We start from the raw sequence: 20,111 nt of genomic DNA, 5'->3' as shown, positions 1-20,111 counted from the left end.
GCTTCATCATCTCCAAGAGTTACACTAAATCACAAAGCGCATCTTCTCGGTTCCTCTCAGTGGATTTCTTAGTTGTAAATTAATGATTTATGTTTTTAAAGATCCTATACGCATATCAGTAACGCGTTATAAAAATGTTTTTATTCACAGTACATCGCTAGATGGTACGTACCCCCCCCCCCATGAGCAGCCAGTCTACCCCTATCCCAGTAGTTTATAATATGTAGTTCGGTTTCCACGGCATGTTAGTCATATTTCTGGTGTATCACTTACCTTCTAAAAAAGTACTAAGGAAAGATACAAGGTTACTGAAAAAAGTGAGTTACAGCTACGAATACGCATACGAAAACGTATCTACGAGTAATACTTCCCTCAACATATACAAAAAGGATCTCGACACATGTACACAGACACTTTTACTCAGTTACTTAACAAAACTGCCTGTGATGAGCAGAAAAGTCGATTCCCTTCAGTCACTGACCAGCTTTATAAGCGTGCTACTGTTCTTCAATGGAACGCAAGGGGACTACGATTTATGTTAGCGGACCCCAAATTGTTGCTACTCAAGGATCCAATTCCTCTTTTGACTATCAGTGAAGCATGTGCGCAACCTGACTTACGGCCAACCCAAACCAGCCCAGCGCATCAACTATACGAGCCCTTCGACCTACGAGTTCTGCGTGAACTCTGAACGTTCATCGTCATTCACCATCTTCTCCCCCTCAAGCAATGGCATAGGGGGCCTCCTTAGCGACGAAACATCCCGTCGTCATCACTTATTTGTTGTTGATGTTGCCTGTGATGATGAGGGAAGCAACAGTGCCTTATACCGAAAACGCCCGTTCTCCAGACGGTTCTTAAAAAAAAAAAACTGATTCTGAGGCTTTTAGAATCACATACACGGGCTTGTGTAAACAGGATGGGAAGCATGAACTGATTTTGCCGTTGAAAGCGAAATGCTGTACGACTGATATGAAAGAGCCCCATCCACGGTGAAAGGGAACGTGATATCTTTCGAAGCAGAGTTCGCATGCCATGTACGTGGGCTCTCATGGAAAACTGGTGTGCAATGTTGGGACACGTTTAGTGACACGCTATTAAAACGCTTATAACCATGTAACACTCAGGGGTCGAAACCGAAACTGAACCCGAACCGAAAACCGCTAAAACCCCGTATTTTTCGCTGAACCGGAACTGAACCGAACCAATTTTTTTTTAAAATAAATTTAGGCGACTACCGGTTCGCGAAATGGTTCAGAAGTAATGTGCGTTGTGAGAAATCGGAACTATACGAATTACAGAGTAGATTGAGCAACGTTGCCAAACAAATTCGAAACTGAAACTGAACAAAACAAAACTGCATCCCAAGTGCACGAGGTATTTCCTCCTCGCAGCTATTGTGTTCATCCAGTTGTGTTAATTTTGAGGTCGTCTTTTTGACAGTTGTAGGCTTCTTTGTACGCGATTTGTGTCGTCCAGCAACCGCATGTTTTCACTTTGGGCTGTGAAAAAAAAACAAAAAAAACGGCCAATCCCTGAGCAGGATGTAACAGGCTGTATACGATGAGTGAACATAGAAAGTATAGTATGCTACCGTAACGTCGCATCTGAAATGCAGATCTGTCACACGCAGTGTTGCTGTGATCCACTGCTCTGTCGGCAACAACAGCAACAAAATTACATTTGTGTTGTTTGAGAATCGTAAGGATGTGCTTGCTATAACCCATGGCTTAAAATTCACTTTCCTGAACCGGTTCGAAACCATATTTTGCGCTGCTACTTGTTGAACCCGAACTGAACCAATATGCCTGAACCTGAACCCGAACAGAATAAAAAAAATAAAGGTTTCGATCCACGAAACACTCTCTCAAAAAAAAAAAAAAAAACTTTGGGATGAACTTTTGGATTGCTGGATGTTCAAATTTAATTTTAAGTTCTTCGAATTGAATTGAATTTCCAGTCGAGCGATCATATTTTTGTGTGTAGTTACCACTATGTAACAGCTACTACATGAATACATTAAAAAGACAACAGTCGGCTTCACTGTTACGACCCTAACATTGCAGAATACCCTTTTGGAAGAGTGTCAATATACACCTAAAAAGGAGCCAGAGAACTTCTGAATTACACCCTAAAAGGTGTTACAAATTCGACAGTAAAAACAGTTTCGGACGAGTGCTACTCTTGTCTGGGGGTGTTGGTACAGGGTAAGGTGGGGGGAAATGAGACAGAAATTTGCAGTTCGGCGTTATCTTTTATGTCTTTTTCAATTTAAAAAAATACATGGACGTTCATAAAGGTCGCGAGCTTCCGCCCTGTAAAAGTGAGCGCTGTATACGAAGGGTACGACGAAAATATGCCGCGAAATTAAGAATTCATAATCGCCCAGACCCTCGTGGTAAAATTAAGCATTCTAGTTTTGCTTCATCGTCATGTTTCGCTGTGCAAAATTTATTTGTTTCTCGTCTTTTCGACGCATTCCAGGCGACGAGTGATAAACAAACACTACGGGAACAAGCGTAACGTGAATTAGTTGCGGGCTCATGACACTCTAAATGAAATATTGTCGCTATGCTCCGAGCATGCCCTTCACTGAATATATTTTTACACGAAAACCAGCGAACAGGAGAGCATAGATTTTGCGCAAATCTAGCTAGATAAATAAAGGAATCAACTGTGAACTTACTTTGAACATAGTAAGCTTGTAAAGCGCCGCTGATTTCTGAAAAGAAAAAGAAGTACATAAATCTGCGCCTTTTGGCGAGTCTTCGCCCTCCAGGCATTAAGAGATGATTTTTTTTTCTCTCTCTCTCTCTCTTCGACGCATGCATCAATCACGACAATACGCAAGTCAAATAAGGCAGACACGTAGGGACGCCTATCAGTAAAGTGTGAAGATCATCAAGCGACCCCTTCGTGAGATAGATGACGTCAAGCAAAAAGATGTCTCGTTTTTCCCAGCGCCTCAGCTTGCTTCGCCTTACCCTGCATTTCAAAAGGAGTCATCTAGGGTGCCGCTGAATTGCACCCAAAAATATGTTTAAAATTTAACAGTGTATGACATGCGCCTTTTTGCTGCAGATTTCATACTATCCAGAAAGGAGCTTCAGAAACACTCTTCTAAATGGCGAAATGAAACACTCTCCTACATGATCGAATCATGATCGAATCATGATTTCTAGGGATGCGCGAATCGGATCCTCGAATCCTAGACAGGGATTCCAGATTCGGGAATCCAATCCCAGCGCTCAAAACGGCGAACCGAATCTTTCGAATCCACCAACCACGTTTGTTCGTTTCTTTTACAAATTGGCGCCTCCGGAGAACGGCGAAAACCTCATTGGCCGACGGATGTTTTCTTGTTTGTTTGTCTACATTGCTCTAGACTAAAAGAGTTGAGGCAGCCAGGAACTGATACATTACAAGTTTAAAAGCAATCTGGTTTCGCTTTTGATAGATGCTTAGTTTTATGGAAATAATTCAGACTGGAGAATTTATGTATTTCTTGTATAGTCGTTGAACAACATGTTAAGTAAATTACGTTTAAGAAGAAGAACTATACGGGTATATTTTCTCCTGAAATTGCACTATTATTAATTTGTTTTTAGTTAAACAAATGTATACCACATTCAGCTTCAAAACACTTATCAGTAGAAGTTTTTTTTTTTTTTCTTACCGTCTTTTTAAAGAAAGGATTCGAAAGATTCCAGATTCGTAAGTTTCGTGGATTCGCAGAGCCTTCCTTGGATTCGGATCCGGATTTGGATTTGGATTTGTAAAATTCTGGATTCGTCACGTCTCTACTGATTTCAAGCGGCACACAAAACTCCGTTTCAGGAGGGTGTATTCCGTTTGAAACACTATTTTTGAAGGGTCAAGGCTGTCAATACACCTTTCAGTTAAATACGTGCAATAAATAATGTTTGTTTACAAGGACGCCCCCTTTGCACGCTTAAAATGCCAACAAATTGACTGTGTGGTATTGAACGAAATTTCATCGTGCCCGAGTTCATCAAGAAAGCGTTGTCTACGTAACAAACACCGTCCATGCAATTTTTATCGTCAAGCTCAGAGGGTCGAACGACGCAGTCATTTTGCGTGAGAGCGTTGTATGTGGTCAGCGCCTTACCGTGTACGTGCCAACCAAATTTTCGGTGGCAAATGAGAGCTCATCATCCCTCGAGGTCACGGCTGCAGGATCGAGCCGGGCCTCCCAGATTTTGCCTCTCCACGCAATGCTGGTTTTTCGGGGCACTTTTTTTTTTCCTTCGACAATTTAATTGTGTTGAGATAACACACCATCCACTGGAAATGTTTTGTATGATCGTTCGCAGCCGGGGCTGTACGTTTGACTAATTCAGCGGGGTTTCGTGAAAGCCTAAGTGATATTACCTTGCTCCTACAGGCACATTATTGTGTTCGATCGCGTATCGTTTTATCGCAGTTTGCGCAAAGTGTTCCCCGATACCGGGGTGGAACTTTTTTGAAGAAAATACGGAGCAATATACGAAGGTAACCAACGGCATTTGGTTTGCAGTCGTCTCGCAGGGATCAGGGTGTTTTCCCTGTTTTTCTTTTTATTATTATTCCTAATTACTTAATCAATTGAAATTAATTACGTTTTTTTATTGAGAGTTTTAATAGACTGTCTTTGGATCTCCGATACAATACTCAATTAAAATATTTCATTTGATATAACAAACACACAAAGTTAAATGTGGGACTGCGAAGGCAGGCCTGTGATGCAGTCTCAGAGAAATACATGGTTCCAAAACACTGATAACATACAAAGGCTGTATACGCTGATATACGCTGATAACACTGATAACATACTCGGTACACTCTTAGAAATGAACTTCACCACATAGCACGCTCCTAGCCAACCATCATCCCGAATGACAACGTTCTCGCCCCTGATTTGCTGAAAACGGGAGGAGGAGCCTATTTTGTGCCATTATGCACGGCACAAAATAGGCTCCTCCTCCCGTTTTCAACAAATCAGGGGCGAGAACGTTGTCATTCGGGATGATGGTTGGCTAGGAGAGTGCTATGTGCTGAAGTTCATTTTTAAGAGTGTACGGCGTTGGTCTCATGGCGCATGCGCCATGTTATCGGAGCTCCGCTTGCGTATCGCCGGCACAGACCTCCTCGAGTGATAGCGTATCGCGTTTGACTGGTATATCAGAGAGGGCACGCGGGTTGTGTGAGACCCCTCGAGAAGAAGATGACAGAGGAACAATGCGGAGGTGCGGACTCCCGTAGCACGAAAGAGGATTTCTAGAGATGACTTCTTTTTATGCTGCCCAAGTTGATTGCGAGTAACCCTGTCGTGAATGCTAGGAAATGGATTGCAATAACAGAACTCCGCAACATCGAACATCGAAAGGGTTCACGGTTCGGGATTTACCACGTGAGGGGCGCTAAGACGTGAGCACTAAACTGTTTGCCGTACTTTATCGAAAACCTGCACAGACTGAAAGCAGGGGTTTCACTCAACTTAAATATGTGGAAGACTTTGTGTAACACAAGCGCTTTCACTATTTAAAAAAGCAGACGAAAGAGCGAAATCAGCGGAACCCTCCCCTTCGTCTAATGCGTCACCAAACGTCACTCGGGTACAGCAAACGGGGCAGACTCACCGCCGAATGACGTTTTGCATCGTGAACCAATCCCGGGATCCCACAAGGTCAGCCTCTTCAGCCAAAGTCGGCCGCGGGGGAGAACTCGGGAACGCAGTGCTACTTGGGGTCACTAAATAAGCTCATTTAGTGACTCTAGTGCTATACTGTGCTAGTGCTAGTGTCTAGTGCTATACAACTTGCCGAACCTGTTGGCTGTCGCATTGTTCCGGCTCCGCAGCTGGGGAAAGAATAAGTGCGGCTTACAAAAGTAATCTTATTTCTGTCATTCAAGGCAACCGAAAAAGATATACAAATAATACGTTGTCGGAGGGCATTCCTCGTGAGTCTTCGGACAGTCATCGGGCACACACTTATTCAAAAATGCAGGAACATGAGTGGTGGACCGCACGAACAGATCAAAATGACGTCAATCCTATTGGTATAAGAACTTTGAGAGCGAAGCAACTCCAAGAAATAGTGCGCAACGCGTTTTGTAATTTCTGCGATACACTATGTCGTTGTCGACCTTCATAATTTAAGAAAAGATGTTTCAGAGTTAAGTGAACGTACTCCAGCTGATACATCATTGCTCTTATATCACTTTAGTCCCCTTTTTAGTTAACCGTACCGTTAGCCGTGTACTCAAACGTCAGCAGCGTCAGTCTCGCGTATCATGATATCGCTTTCGATATCGCTCGAATTACCGTATGGTGGACTAGTGTACAGTACCGCGGGACGTTGTAAACTGGTTTGCTAAAAGTAGTCCGTTTTAGGGCCGAGATGATTGAGTGATTGATACATGATTGAGTTCCGATCGATATTAGAGAGTTTTAGTACATCGTAGACGCAAGGGCGATAGCGTACGTAACAGATAGCGTTGGTGGTTCTGCGCACTGCGCGAAACTCTCTTTTTGTTATGGGCATACGCAGAATCAGCAACGCTATCCCTTACGTACGCAAAGGCGATAACACACGATATACTAAAACTCTATCGTGTGTGGCACTGCGAACGGTGAAGGCGCTGCTCGCAGTCGGTAACGTGTTGGCTTGCTGAGCTCAAGATCGCGGGTTCGATCCCGGCCGAGGACGGTAGCAATGCGGGAAGGTAAACATTGCTTCCAGCACCGTGTGTCGGAGATTTCCGGTGCAGTCAAAAGAAGGTCACGTGGTCGAAATTACGCACAGTCCTACTCTGCGGCACGTGCAACATGTCGCAACACTGCGCAGACAAGCTTTACGTGCAACGTAGGTACCATTATCATTCAACCGCAGAAGAAGAAGAAAAGGAAATATACCCCTGTCACACGGGCATTTTCGATCCTGCTCGACCGAACCTGCTTGAACCCAATGCAGATCGGATGGTGCTACACGGCCGCTTCCAAGCAGGATCGAACTTTGATCCTGCTTGACTCAAGACAGTTCCCATAACAGGATTGAGAATTTCAAGACGGCTCGACGGACGCCATTTGCATCCTCGACCCCGGTGAACTGTCATAACTTAAGACGGACATGCGCGCGAAGCTACAAATGATGCTTACATCGGTATACGATAAATTACCACTAATAGAGCGCTGTTATATAGGAAACGCGAAATTAATGAGTTCCGTTTATTCATTTGCACAGGTCAACCATTCAATGCGCATTGAAAGTGGCCGTGTAGCAGCGTCAAAACTCGAGCGTGCTCGGGAAGTTCGATGCAGATCGGATTCGAGAAGGATCGAAATGCCCGTGTGACACGCGAAATTTAAAAAATACAACGTGACAACTCAGACCCACTGGTCTTGTTTGTTGGGAATACAAAGCCTACATCATGGCTAACCTTTCCTTTCTCTTTTTTTCTCTGCATTAAACATATCCCCCCCCCCCCGCGGGTCTTTCTGTCGTCATGATACTAGCCCCCTCAAGCGCGATGCGAACAAACAAGGACACCGTCTTCATCACGCTTCCTGGTGACGACTGTGAAGGAGCAGTATAGCTCATATGCCCGGGCCGACATGTATTACACCAGACCTGGAGGCTTCACGGCGCCTCCAGGTCCATGTTGCGCGTGCCACGCCATGCAGCAGTCCCGGTGAAAAACATAGTGCGCGTTGCGAAGCGGTCTGGTGTCGTCGTCCGGAGGACGTGAAGATAAGTGTTGTCAGTGGAAGATTCGCGAGAACTGCTGTGGACTACAATTCAGTGAATCAGTATTAGAAAATGCAACAGTCTGCATCATGCCGCATGTACGGAACACTACGATCGGACCCGTTCCAAATCCACACGCACACGATAGGCATACGCGCGCTTCTCCTGCTGTATCATTGGATGCCGCCAATCGCCCCCTGAGGATTCCATTCGTTGCCGCCAAACACAGCTCTGTTTTCATTAGGATTTTCTTCTAAACGGTGGCGTTGTGTGATCTACTTTTGTTTGAATTGTACTAATTGAAACACGGACTTTCATTTGCGAGCAACTTGTTTCTGCATTTTAGTGCCCCTTTAATATTCAACAGCTCAATGAAACGACATTTAACATGGCTCGCGTCCATCAGAGTCAACATACTAAATATTTTCGCTCTGCGGTGTATTATCACTGCGCAATCAAATTTACAAAAAAACTGGCCACGAAAGCAGTCAGTCGCCGTCGACCATCACGATCCTTGCTTGACGTCGGCTAGCCCCCGGGCCTTTCTTTTTTGCTTCTTTCGTTTCAGCTCACGCGCTGTTCATAGACGGCCCTCAGTTTACAAACATGTGACGTCAGGAGAAGACTAGTTCCAGATTATATTTTGCTGTGGTGGGCAAGAAGCGTGAAAAACGCGTCGGCTGACAGGCTCAAAAAGCTGATAGTTTCCACCAGCACGCTTTGCGCGGCGGCGTGACGTAATCAGTGACGTGAGGGGCTCAGGTCTATACGGCGGTCTATATCACGAGTCACGTGCCATGGGAACAGGTTGCGTCTCGACGAACCCTCGTTATTCCCTCATCCTCCGATTGGCTATTTCCAAGAGTAGATGACTCTTTAAAATTGTGCGGACCAGAGGGGCACGGCCCCTGCGATGCCGGTCGCGTGCGCACGTCCTTCATCCGCAGGGACTCATTTTATTCGTTGCAGAACGCGCCGCAGCAACAACAACAACGAAAAAGTTTTCCTCAGACGCTTTCAGACATATGTCGGCACAGTTCCTTTAGAAGTCGGCCCAGGACGCACATTCCCCCAGGGCGTGAGTCGTGACGTTGCCCACATACGTGAGGCCGACAACGGCAAGCCCTATCACTACCACCACCACCACCAACGAAAAAAAAAGTCACTTCAATGCTCCTTCAACGTGCGAATAGGTCTTGAAGGAAGACTTGTCCTGTGTTGTACGTTTGTCCATTTGTCCCTTTGTCTTCACCCCAAACTCAAGGGACATGTTGCCCACGATGAAAAAGCCATCCGTTCGTCGCTGGGGCTCGGCTTCCGTATCAGTGTAATTAACCTGTCAGTGTCTCGTTTACACTGCGGGTATACGCTTCAGTAATTTGCCTGTGGAGTGGAACAGTTAGTTCGTCGTGGTCGCAGTTCGATGAGAGCGCGTCATGTTTGCAAACAAGAGACTAGGCACGACACGTCCGGTGAAATAACACAAAAGGGAGGATCAGGACGCTCCCTCTTGGAGATTAGCTCTACGCGCATGACCAGAAAGAATACATGTCGCTCCCAAGCCACTGCGACCGAAGCGGAGTTGCTAACGTTGCCATGGCTGCCAGGCTCATCTCCCCACTAATTCGGAACGGCGCCATGAGTACAGCAGCTCAGAGAACGCGACCCGGATTACGATATTGCACCGACGCTGCATTTCTGCTTTTGCGAAAGTGGATGATAAAAGAGATGGCGTGGAAATGTCGGCAAACAAGTTGGGTCTCCACGGACTCCACGAAAATGTTCACATGTCGATAACAATGGCGATGATTATGACGATGACGACAAGGATGACGAAAAAGAAACGGCGACCAGGGTACAAGGGCCCTTAAAGGGACAATGACGAGATTTCTGAGACGTCTTCAGAGTTCACTCAGGGAGTTCATGATGGAGAAACCCTCTCAGAGGTGACTCTTGCTATACTGCATTTCACGCGAGCGCAGTTCACGTTCGAAAAACGCGACGAGTGACTGCGACTCACCTCCTGCAAGCGTCGCGACGTCGCAGTCCAAGTCAGTCCGCCAGTGAGGAAGGTCACCTGCTTGTGACGTCACATCTTTTTTCTCCGTCACGCCGGCCGTAGCCTGGTTGAAAAAGCCAGATTCTTTAGCCATTGCTTTTAGTTTAATCTTCGTTATGAACAATGCTCAGTTCATATAGTCAGCACGATGAATGTATTGGCGCCATTTGAAACGCTTATATAGAAGTTTTGAGGGTCTCTTCGTGATCCCTTTAATTCCGACACCGAACACACTCTCGCTCTCAGACAATTTATTTTCTGTCAGCAACTTTAATTATCATTGATCTACCTTTTACTTCACCGCATCATGCAGATTTGGTCATGTAATGTGCAACAAAAACGTGTGCGGTAACTGTTCTCTTTTTGTTTCGAATTTTCACTCAAGACGAAGCACCCAGTGGACCCTTCAGTGAATAATTATCGGTGTACTGCGTGCTACAAGCCTGCTGCGTCTCAAGTAGTACTGCGGAGGAACACACGGCTGGCCTCGGAAATGGCGATGTTTGGATCCTCGCTGGAGAGCTACCAAGCCGCATTCAGCGGCGTTGTAAGATATCTGGGCCGTGTGGCAGACATCGGAATGTTGCCGTCCCATATTTATTGCAATCTCTACTCACGTTATTCTTTTTTTTTTTAAATAGATGCACGATGCTCCATACTCCCTTTCGTCTCTGACTACGCTGACGCTACAAATGCACAGAAGAAAAGAGGAAAAGTATCGAAAAACTTAGTTTAGTGACTAAGTGAACACTGACATGATGAGAGGAGATAACGCATGGCGCGACACGCACATCCTCATTTCAGGAAGTTCGCCACAATAAGACTTCATTTGGTAATTCTCCTTCTAATAACACGTAGTGGCTTTTATGATGGTAAACAGCCACCAAAATGTCAAGAAAAACTTCTGGACGGTATGCGCATGGGACATTTAATCCACTTACTCATTGCGGACGCTGTATTAATCGTTAATGCATGAACGTCCAGTGAATAATGCGCGGCCGTGGATCCTTCGACTCGTTGGACGCTTTAGCACTTTAGATAATCGACCATAATCGACCGTGAGAAAGGTTCCAACGAGCTGAAGGATCCAAAGGTGCTGAAGGATCCAACGTGCTGAAGCACCCAACAAGCACGTTGGACGCTTTGACATATAATCAAAAGTATACGTATCGGTAACGATACGGAAATCGCGTTACCATAGATTTGTAACGGAAATACTCTTCCGATACAGATTTTAAAAAGTATCGTGATACGCACTCCGATACCGAAAACGAATCGATTACTGTAACGGCGTTACTTGCGACTGCTATACGTACAACATTGGCGCTGTCTAGGGATCTATTCTATGCCAACTTTGCTTGCTGTACTATTATGTGCCACTCAACTACAGTCGTATTCAACTGAAGTAGGAAAATAAATCTAGTTCGCCAACTGCATACGCCGTTGGAGATAAGTACGCAATAGCGCGCCAGGAAAAATACTGCAGCGCCACCATACACCATCACTAGGGGAGCGCACTCTCTGAAGCAGCGTAGTGAGTGAGTATGATGGATTATATACATTATCTTGGCGCATGAGCGAGCCTGACCTCTCTGTGCTTAGTCATCTTATCTGCGGAGCAGTGATATTTTTAGTGCTGACGGACTAGATTTCTTTTCCTTCTCGAGTTGAACACGACTATATGCATTTTCATTTCACGTTATATGCTGCACGTGGGAGTCGTTATCAGGCTGCGACTACACGACTTTTTTGTCTGTGCCCCCGCACATGATTGATGCAAAAGATTGATTCGAATATATACCCCGCAGTGTTTGCGAATATCCTGCATGGCCTAAACTATCGGCATCTGTATCCTTACGCGTTCGAGGTGCTGATGCATCTTGCAATTATTTGTACCTGCTGGAAAGTTGTAAGGCTATGGTGAGCCTATTATGTATCTATAATGTAAGGATACAAAATGGGCTCCGCCTCCTGTTTTTAACAAATCAGGGACGAGAACGTTAATTGTCATTCGGGATGACGGTTGGCTAGGACCGTGCTATGTGGTGAAGTCGTCGGACTGGGAGGTACCCGGGTAGGTTTACGATGATGGACAAGCATCTACACTACAACAAACACGCGTGGCACTTTGTGCATTTCAATTAGTTTCCCCATTATAGCGCGTTAAAGTGTACCAGCGTGACGATTCCGTGTCAGGTCGACCTCTATCAATGAAAATTTGATGAGTTCCGCCTTGACAGGGAACAAAGGGCGTTTAAGCCACATGTTTGAAATTGATGGTAAATGATGGACAAGTATATGCACTACAACAAACACGCGTGGCACCATTAGAGAGCGTTAAAGTGTACCCGCACGACGAATCCGGTTCAGGTCGTCCTCTATCCATGAAAATCCAAGGACAGGGACAAGGACGTTTAAGCTACAGCTCTTTTCCCTGAGATGTTTGCATTCGTTACAGGTCCGAAATTTATGGTAAATGTATCATGTATCAACGCTACAACAAACACGCGTGGTAATTCGTTCATCTTAAAAATCCCTTACCATTAGAGCGCGTCAAAGTTGACCCACATAATTGATTCCGTTGTCACATCGACCTGGAGTTTACAGTCAAGAAAGGGCGTTTATGCCACAAGTCCGAAATTTATTTTAAATGATTGACAATAATCTACATTACAACAAACGCGCGTGGTATTGCGCAAAACGGGGATTCCTGTAGCGGTGAAGTAAGTGGGAGTGCAAGGGGAAGTCATCTCCTATTCACATATTAACTGCACAGGCGATCGCACAGCATTAGGGCAACTAAATGAAACTGAACGCCATGCAGTGTTGCATAGGTCCAGTACGGCATCATTAAGCCAAAACTCTGACGCTCTCGCCCTGTCGTTACTATCATACCTACCTCTGCTTAACTACCTCTACAAAAAAGAAAAGAAAAAGAAAAGGAAGAAGAAGAAAAAAACAAACCCGAGCAGACCGCGGTTCGAACCACGGCCCCCGAAAGCGGTGACCAACATCTCTACGATTGAGCCAACGCTGCACGTATCCGCTACCTACGGGAATGAAGGTACAGACGCTTCGTAAGCCACACCGAGCTTGCCAATACTTCTTTTGTCGTGGGAACAAAATTGCAGCGTCCCACAACTGCGCACAAAGTTGCAAAGCGTACAGGACAAATTCAACTTTCATGTCCTACATGCGCATTTTCTGGAGAACCAACAGTTTTAGCCAACTACAACAAAAATAGCACACAAGTGCATTCTGCCATGAAGCCAACACGGCGCAAATAAGTCCTCCAGGAACAAAACTGCGACGCTCTTGCGCTTCCATTCCACTAGTACACCATCGATGGGCCTCTCACAGCAACACCCAAGTGTGGGCTTTTCTTTCTAAAGCTCAGCGTCAACAGATATTCTAACAAAACCAGGTGGAATGCATTGCTTCAATGGAGGGCAGCGAGTACGCCGGTCAAGCCAACTTTAAGAAACCGTGTCCCGGATTTCTGGGAATGTAAAATACATTTGACGCCCTAAACCTCACACACCTCTCCAACGGAGAATGCCGCCTATAAGTTTTTTCCTTGTGCATGTAACAAAATAAAACTCCGAGACTCTTCTTGCTGTATATGGCATGTACAGCTTACAGTGGAATAAAAAACTAACATCAAAAGAAGTCCGCTGCTCCAGACTGTCCCTTAGAGGAAAGCCCGCGCCTGCAAGGGTATTTGAACAACGTCGCGAGGAACAAAGTTTAAAGTTCTATCGACCCGCACAAACTCGTATACAGTAACGCCTGGACACCATAAGGCGGCAGCTTTCGGCCGCTGCTTCAAATGAAGAAGAATATCCCTCTTGGAAAGGATTTTGTAAAGAAGGCACATCGCTTCTTCAAGAAAGAAAGAACAGTCAGAATCAGAGTCCGGTTAAATTAGATTTACTCGAAGACGTCGCAGCGGGAGGTTTACCGACTTTGTATTCAAGGAAAGACTGCGAAGGTCGTATGCACCTTTTGAGACAGTGGCCCGAACTGGCTTCTTAATTAGATGAAGCCAAGTCAGCGCAAGAGCAAACCAGTATTACCGAATGGTGCAGCGGGCGACAGGAGAGAGTCATTGTTATGTTCGTGACAGTCTTTCTCACAGAAAAGCCCATCAGCTTTATATTGCAATCAATGTGCGCTGCAACGGGCGGTACGGGTTATTCCCGAAGTTTCCTTCGGAGACATTGGGTATTATATGGTAACGGCTTGGCGCAAAATTTCCTTGCTCGGCAGCACCAGTGCATTGGCATCAGCGTTTATCGTGCAAAATAGGGTGGCTTTGCGACGATTATAGGGATCTGAGCCAGCATCGGCTATACGAGTATATCGGCTGTTCTACGCAGCTACTCAGTTTTCCTCTCTAATCTATTGCCCGTGGAGCGACGTCATTGGTCCTTCTCCCAAATAAGGGAGTAATATTTGAAGGATGAGGCGCAGGCGGGTTCTTCTGTGGATCCACGCGGGGAACCATGCCGCTCTACGAATACCCCCTTTATTGCTACCTTGTGATTGGACAGACACCTCGTCACGTGGTTTCCCCAAACTTTACCCTCTCCCCTACGCATAGACGAATCGCCGTAGCGTATTGTTGGAAGTAGAGCTGCTTGCACGTGATTCTCCTTCAGAAACAGTCACAACACCTTCAGTGATGAACGCCACCGTTCGTTTATGCTGTGGGAAGAAGAAGAAGAGGAACAGCAAGGACGCATCCTTCACAGCTCCCGGTTGCGCTCCGATACGCTCCACGATTTACCTTGGTTTTCTCAGTGACCTTCAACCTCTATCGACTTCTGGGGTGCACCTATGACAGGCAGCGGGCGGTGTCGCAGGACAGCTGGAGCCCGCGACATTGAGGCCGGGCCGGGCCTGACCCGACCTGACCTGCCTAATGAGGGTGACAGGAGTCGCTCCCCGGTCAGACGATGCTTGCTTGCCACAGGGACCTCGCAAACGGAACTTCTTGATGACCCTCAAGATGAGGGGGGTCCTCACTGCGAACGATGGTGATACTCCTTCCATGGATGTTCCGCCTGACCCTACTCTTCAGCCTACCCATGAGACTGATGCATCGCTCATTCAGCTGGTCACGTATAAGAAGAAGCGACCAAACGGGATCCCGGTTGTGTTCAGATGTCTCGCTGAGTCGGACTCGTTCTGCAATGTTAACCCCAACTTAATAGCTCGTGAGGTGCTCACCACGACGCAAGAGAAGGTCCTCCGCCACAGAATCAATAAATATGACACCCCCATCGTCCATGTCTCATCCGAGCACTCCGCACAACGCTTACTGGTCCTTACGGTACTCGCCGGAATAGGAGTCCAAGCGTCTATCCCACAGCCCTACTTACGTACCACCGGCAGAATCAAGGGCGCCCTTCGTCGTTACAGCGAGGCTCAGCTCCATGGCTACTTTCGTTCAAGCGGTGTCACCGCGGTTAACGGGAACTAGCTTATTCTCGTGAGAGTGACGGCTACGCGAAAGCCATCGTCAAGTCTAGTGTGCTCGTAACCTTTCAACCTGGCCACGCGCTGCCAGCGGAAATTCCTCTTGGTTCCACATACTTCCCCGTGTCAGAATACAGTACTACCGCCCACAGAATGTTTCAACTGTCACAAGTTTGGTCACTTTGCTCGCGACTGCTGCGGTCCCCAAAGATTGAAGGTGTGCGCAGGCCCACGTGCTTATAAATAATGCACTTAATAATAATAATAATAATAATAATTTTATTTAGCCCAACATTGGACCCAGAGTACTTGGAAAAAAGCTACACTGGGTAGCTTGACGAGCCCCAGACCCTGCGCCTCACACAGCGGAGCATAAAAATACATGGTATTCAAACGCGAAAAACAGAAACGGAAACAGTAGACATAAATACATTTCAATACCATGCGTGAATAATAAACACCTCAGGGGTATATTTATAAATATTAAGTCGACAATGACAGTAATAACAAATATGACAATAACGACAGCAATAACAATAATGACAAGAATAGAGATACAGTAATATGGGGTTAGCGGTTACGCGCCAAGGGAAAGGAGTTTGATATTTTGGACGCTTGGGTACATAAAATCCATTTCCTTATATTTGTTTAATAGTGTGCGTACGGTGTATGATGTTAACGGTGTACCGTAGTTCGTACGCGATTTTCAAACCTGCCAGGGCAAAGGGGCTCGGAATTTATATGCGTTAGTGTCATTCCTCAAGTGCAACTAAATTGCAGAAATTGGGATTGTTCTGAAGGTAGGAGCGTCTATATGTCATAATCAAACGATACTCATACATATCGGATATTTTAGTGGGGGATAGATCAAGAAAAATGTGTTTTGTGCTTGAATAATATTCGCCATTTGCGATCGCACGAAGTGCCTTTTTCTGTAAAAGAAACGAGGCATGTATGTTCCTTTTACGTGACGTACCCCATACGAGATGACAATATTGAATATGAGACAGGAACAATGAATTCTATGATGTTAGTTTAACCTGCATAGGTAGATAATAATGCCTATTCACCCTTTCACTGTTCACAAACAGAAGGCACAACCGGAAGTTGTCTAGGGTTCCATTCGTCAGCGGCTGCATGTGGCGCCACGCCCTGTCACTCATTTGAGTTAAACTCATTCACTATTTGTAAATATCAAAAGTGTCTAACTGAAATGAGTGACTCGGCGGGGCGCCACATGTAGCCGCTGACGCTGGGAACCCCAGATAACTTCCGGTTGTGCCTTCTGTTCCAACCACTGCGGAAATTTTAGATTGTACGTGTTGTTGTACTTCGCGACGACAGCCCACGTGTGCAACCTGTGGTGGTCAGCATAATGCCACCTTCCGTGCCTGTACCGTCGCGAGAGCGGCAGTGGCCGCGCACCGACGGCGAGTACTCAGTACTTCTCCATCAAGTGGCTGCTTGAGTCCTGGCTTTACGTCTGGTACTGCCGATTTCCCGCGCCTGACTGGCAGGCCAGCGCCACCCGCACACGCTCACCACGGCTCGTCGCAGTCCTTTGCCTCTGCTGTGAAGCAACCCGTACCACAAGCTGCACGCCAACTGCCCGAGGTCACAGGACGACGACCTCCTGGTTCTGCCGCACAGTCACCCCGCATGTCTGAGGGACGGGACACCATACATATGGCACAATTGTAACAATGCTTTTCAGCGCCTTAAAAGCAGTTCCCAACAGCAGCAGGCTTACCTGCGGTCCAAGCTGTGCTTGCCCTTGAACCTCTCCTACGCAAAGGCCCATCCCCTTCTACGTACAATGAATAACGGTCGCCGTCGCATTACACTAGCCCTCTACCAGACAACCACGATCTTTCAATGGAATTGACGCAGCTTGCCCTCGAAATTATCTGACTTCCGTCAGTTCGTGTGGCGCCATAAATTCCCGGTACTGTGCCTGTCAGAGTGTGGAATTAGGGCAGACTTTCATCTCTCAGACTACCTCACATTTATGTCTGAGCCTCGTGGACGGACAAGTCGTGCCGCGATTTTTGTCCGGGCCGACCTCCCAGTGATCCAACGTGATCTGCAGATGGATGGGATCAACCTACATTTCCTCCTGTGTCGACCTCACCGTCGCGTCGGCGTCCCTAGCCCACCGGCTCCGCTGGTGTGTCGATGTGGACACTCTTGGCAGCGATCACTTACGAGTCCTAGTTGACATCCCACGCGCCCGCCGAACACCTATCTCACACTCCGTCTAGCGGACCGATTGGCATCACTTCGCAGGGGCACTCGAGTCAACCCTTTCAAGTGATGCATATGGCAATGCTGGGGACTTCTGCCAGTTTGTATCCAGCGCAACCCGAGCAGCTACCAGGACCTACCGTGTTCCACTCCAATTCTCAGCCGTTGATGCGGAATATGAGCGACTCCGAGCCCTTCGACAACGTGCCGAAAGGCGTGCACGGCGCACTTTCCAGCCCCAAGACCGGCAGGCCACGAAACGCATACAAGGAGCTATACAACGTCGTCTGCAGAACGTCTGCGTCGTCTGCTGACACGGGACCGCTGGCGTCGATTTACGTCGTCCCTTTCGCCCCGTACCCCACTGTCTCGGATCTGGGGCGTGCTTAAGGGACTCTCGACTACTGTACAACGTCACCGGTTCCGCCCCCTCTCTTTGCCCATGTCGTGCCGGAAGAGCAAATTGCAGAGGACTTCTGTGCACGCCTCACCGCTTTGCCTGCGTCAAGCCAAGCTGTTTCTGATGTAGCGCAATGTACGTGCAACGCAGTCCTATACCTGCCTTTTACTCTCATGAAGCTGGATGCTGCACAAGGTGCATCACCACAGCATACATCACCAGGAGCGGACCAGATCTCGTACAAAGCACTTCGGCATTTTCCCTATGCGGGGTGACTATATGTCTCCCACGCATATTTAATGACGGCTGGCGGCAAGGGCGATTTCCCGAGGAATCGAAAGCCGCAATGGTAGTTCACCTGCTTCATCCCGGCCAATCTTATGACCACTTGGACACCTTCCGCCCGATAGCCCTTACCAGCTGTGTGGGGAAGACCCTGGAACGAATGGTCTTCAACAGGCTCAGCTGGCACCTAGAGAGTACCAGTATTCTCCCGGCCACAGTGGTGGGGTTTCGCCCAGGCCGGTCGTCACTTAATAGTGTCCTTACCCTCGTCAGTGAAGTGCAAGAGGCTCGTGCGGATGCCTTCCCGTCCTCCGCTGTTTTTCTAGACGTTAAGAAGGCGTATGACAGTGTGCAACATAATGCAATTTTGCGAACACTTCCACCCTACAGTTGCTAGAGGCATGTGGTATGGCCCAAATCAAGGTGAACTGCAAGCAAGGGGCTTAACCTAACCTCACAGGACCAAATTAGCCTAAACTATCCCAAACTAACCGAAACCAAACAAAACTGAACTAACTTAACATAACATGATATAACTCGGCGTAAATTGCAATCAGTCCGCCTCCGTGCTAGATGGTGAGGGGATTTTGAAACAGTTTATTTTTAGTGGTGGATTATTAAACGGTGATCTCTAAGCGGGGATAGTAAGCGGTTTATTTTAGGAGATATATCTTTAACCGTGTATTGTTTAAGCGGATTATTCTTGAATGTGTTATTCTTAAACGTTTATTCTTAATGGTAGATATCGGGGACCCCCCGTTACACTCTATACGGACGATATTTGTGTCTGGACGTCTGCCCTTCGTCGTGATACGATCCAACGTCGTCTGCAAGGCTCCTTGGACACAATATGTCATTATCTCGCCGACCGAGGCCTAACGATCTCACCTGCCAAGACTGTAACCATGGCCTTTTCACGGAAGTCATTTCACAAGTACCCACTATCCCTTGCTGGATCGCCCATCACATTTGTCTCAACCTGCCGTTACTTGGGTCTTACCGTTGACCGAGGCTTGACATGGTCTCCTCACGTGAAGACACTTGTTGCCAAAGCTTCAAGCCTGGTTAACGTCCATAAGCGTGTCGCAGGTGCGTCCTGGGGCCCCTCCTGCGTGACCTCCACCGAGTCCATACGGCTCTTCTCTTGGGCACGCTACGGTATAGCTACCCAATCCTACATGGAATCAGCCCCACCCAAGACCGAGAGCTTCTCAACCTTCAAGCCCGCCTAGGTCTGCCTAGGGGCCCCTCGGACAACGGAGACCTACTCCGTCCTAGAGAACACTAGAAGCTAGAGAACACCCTATTCCTAACCTACGGGACTCAACCACCCTACGCGTATACGCCCGCTGTCTGACCTACCCTTCCCATCGCCTTTGTCAGATTGCAGAAAGCTGCCCTGCTTCCGCCTTCGGTACTGCCATTGCCCGCCTAAGGGATTATCTCCCGCCCACAACATCTACTCCCTCCTTTGCGCCAGCTATGTGGACCCTCAAACATCCCGTCATTCAACTTGCAATCCCGGACCTTCCTCGAAAACACGAAGCTCCTCCAGTAGTAGCTCATCAGCTCTCCTTGGCACATATCAACTCTACCTACCCTTGCTGTTGTCAAATCTTCAATGATGCGTGCGCGACACATCAGGGGCAGCATTTTACGTCACAGATGCGGAACAAGAACAAGCCTACACGTTGTCCTATCCCGCGTCCTCTACTGAGGCGGAACTGTATGCCATCCTTGCAGCCCTAGAATACATTGCTGGCCTGCCACCTGAGACGTCCTAGGTTGTCCTCACTGACAGCAGGGCGTCCCTCCTTCTTTTGCTGTCTTCCCACCTAACCATCATATGTGACCTGCCCAGCATGATCATCCAGACATACAATCGGCTCAGTGC

General features: G+C 47.2%; 1 protein-coding gene and 1 long non-coding RNA gene across 2 annotated transcripts in view; one reads left to right on the top strand and one right to left on the bottom strand.

Moving 5' to 3' along the window:
* Nucleotides 1-20,111, top strand: part of LOC135400371 (beta-1,4-N-acetylgalactosaminyltransferase bre-4-like) — a 367,240-nt gene that overhangs the window by 194,488 nt on the left and 152,641 nt on the right. The window lies entirely within an intron of this gene.
* The window catches only part of LOC135400375 (uncharacterized), a 199,634-nt gene continuing 182,208 nt past the window's right edge, over nt 2,686-20,111 (bottom strand). Inside the window, exon 5 of the long non-coding RNA XR_010424600.1 lies at nt 2,686-2,722. This is a non-coding gene — a long non-coding RNA (uncharacterized LOC135400375). The remainder of the gene's footprint in view (nt 2,723-20,111) is intronic.

Source organism: Ornithodoros turicata, chromosome 7 (assembly GCF_037126465.1).
Source record: "Ornithodoros turicata isolate Travis chromosome 7, ASM3712646v1, whole genome shotgun sequence".
Taxonomy (NCBI): domain Eukaryota; kingdom Metazoa; phylum Arthropoda; class Arachnida; order Ixodida; family Argasidae; genus Ornithodoros; species Ornithodoros turicata.
Note: the sequence above shows the minus strand (reverse complement) of the source record. Positions and strands in the feature narration are given on the sequence as shown.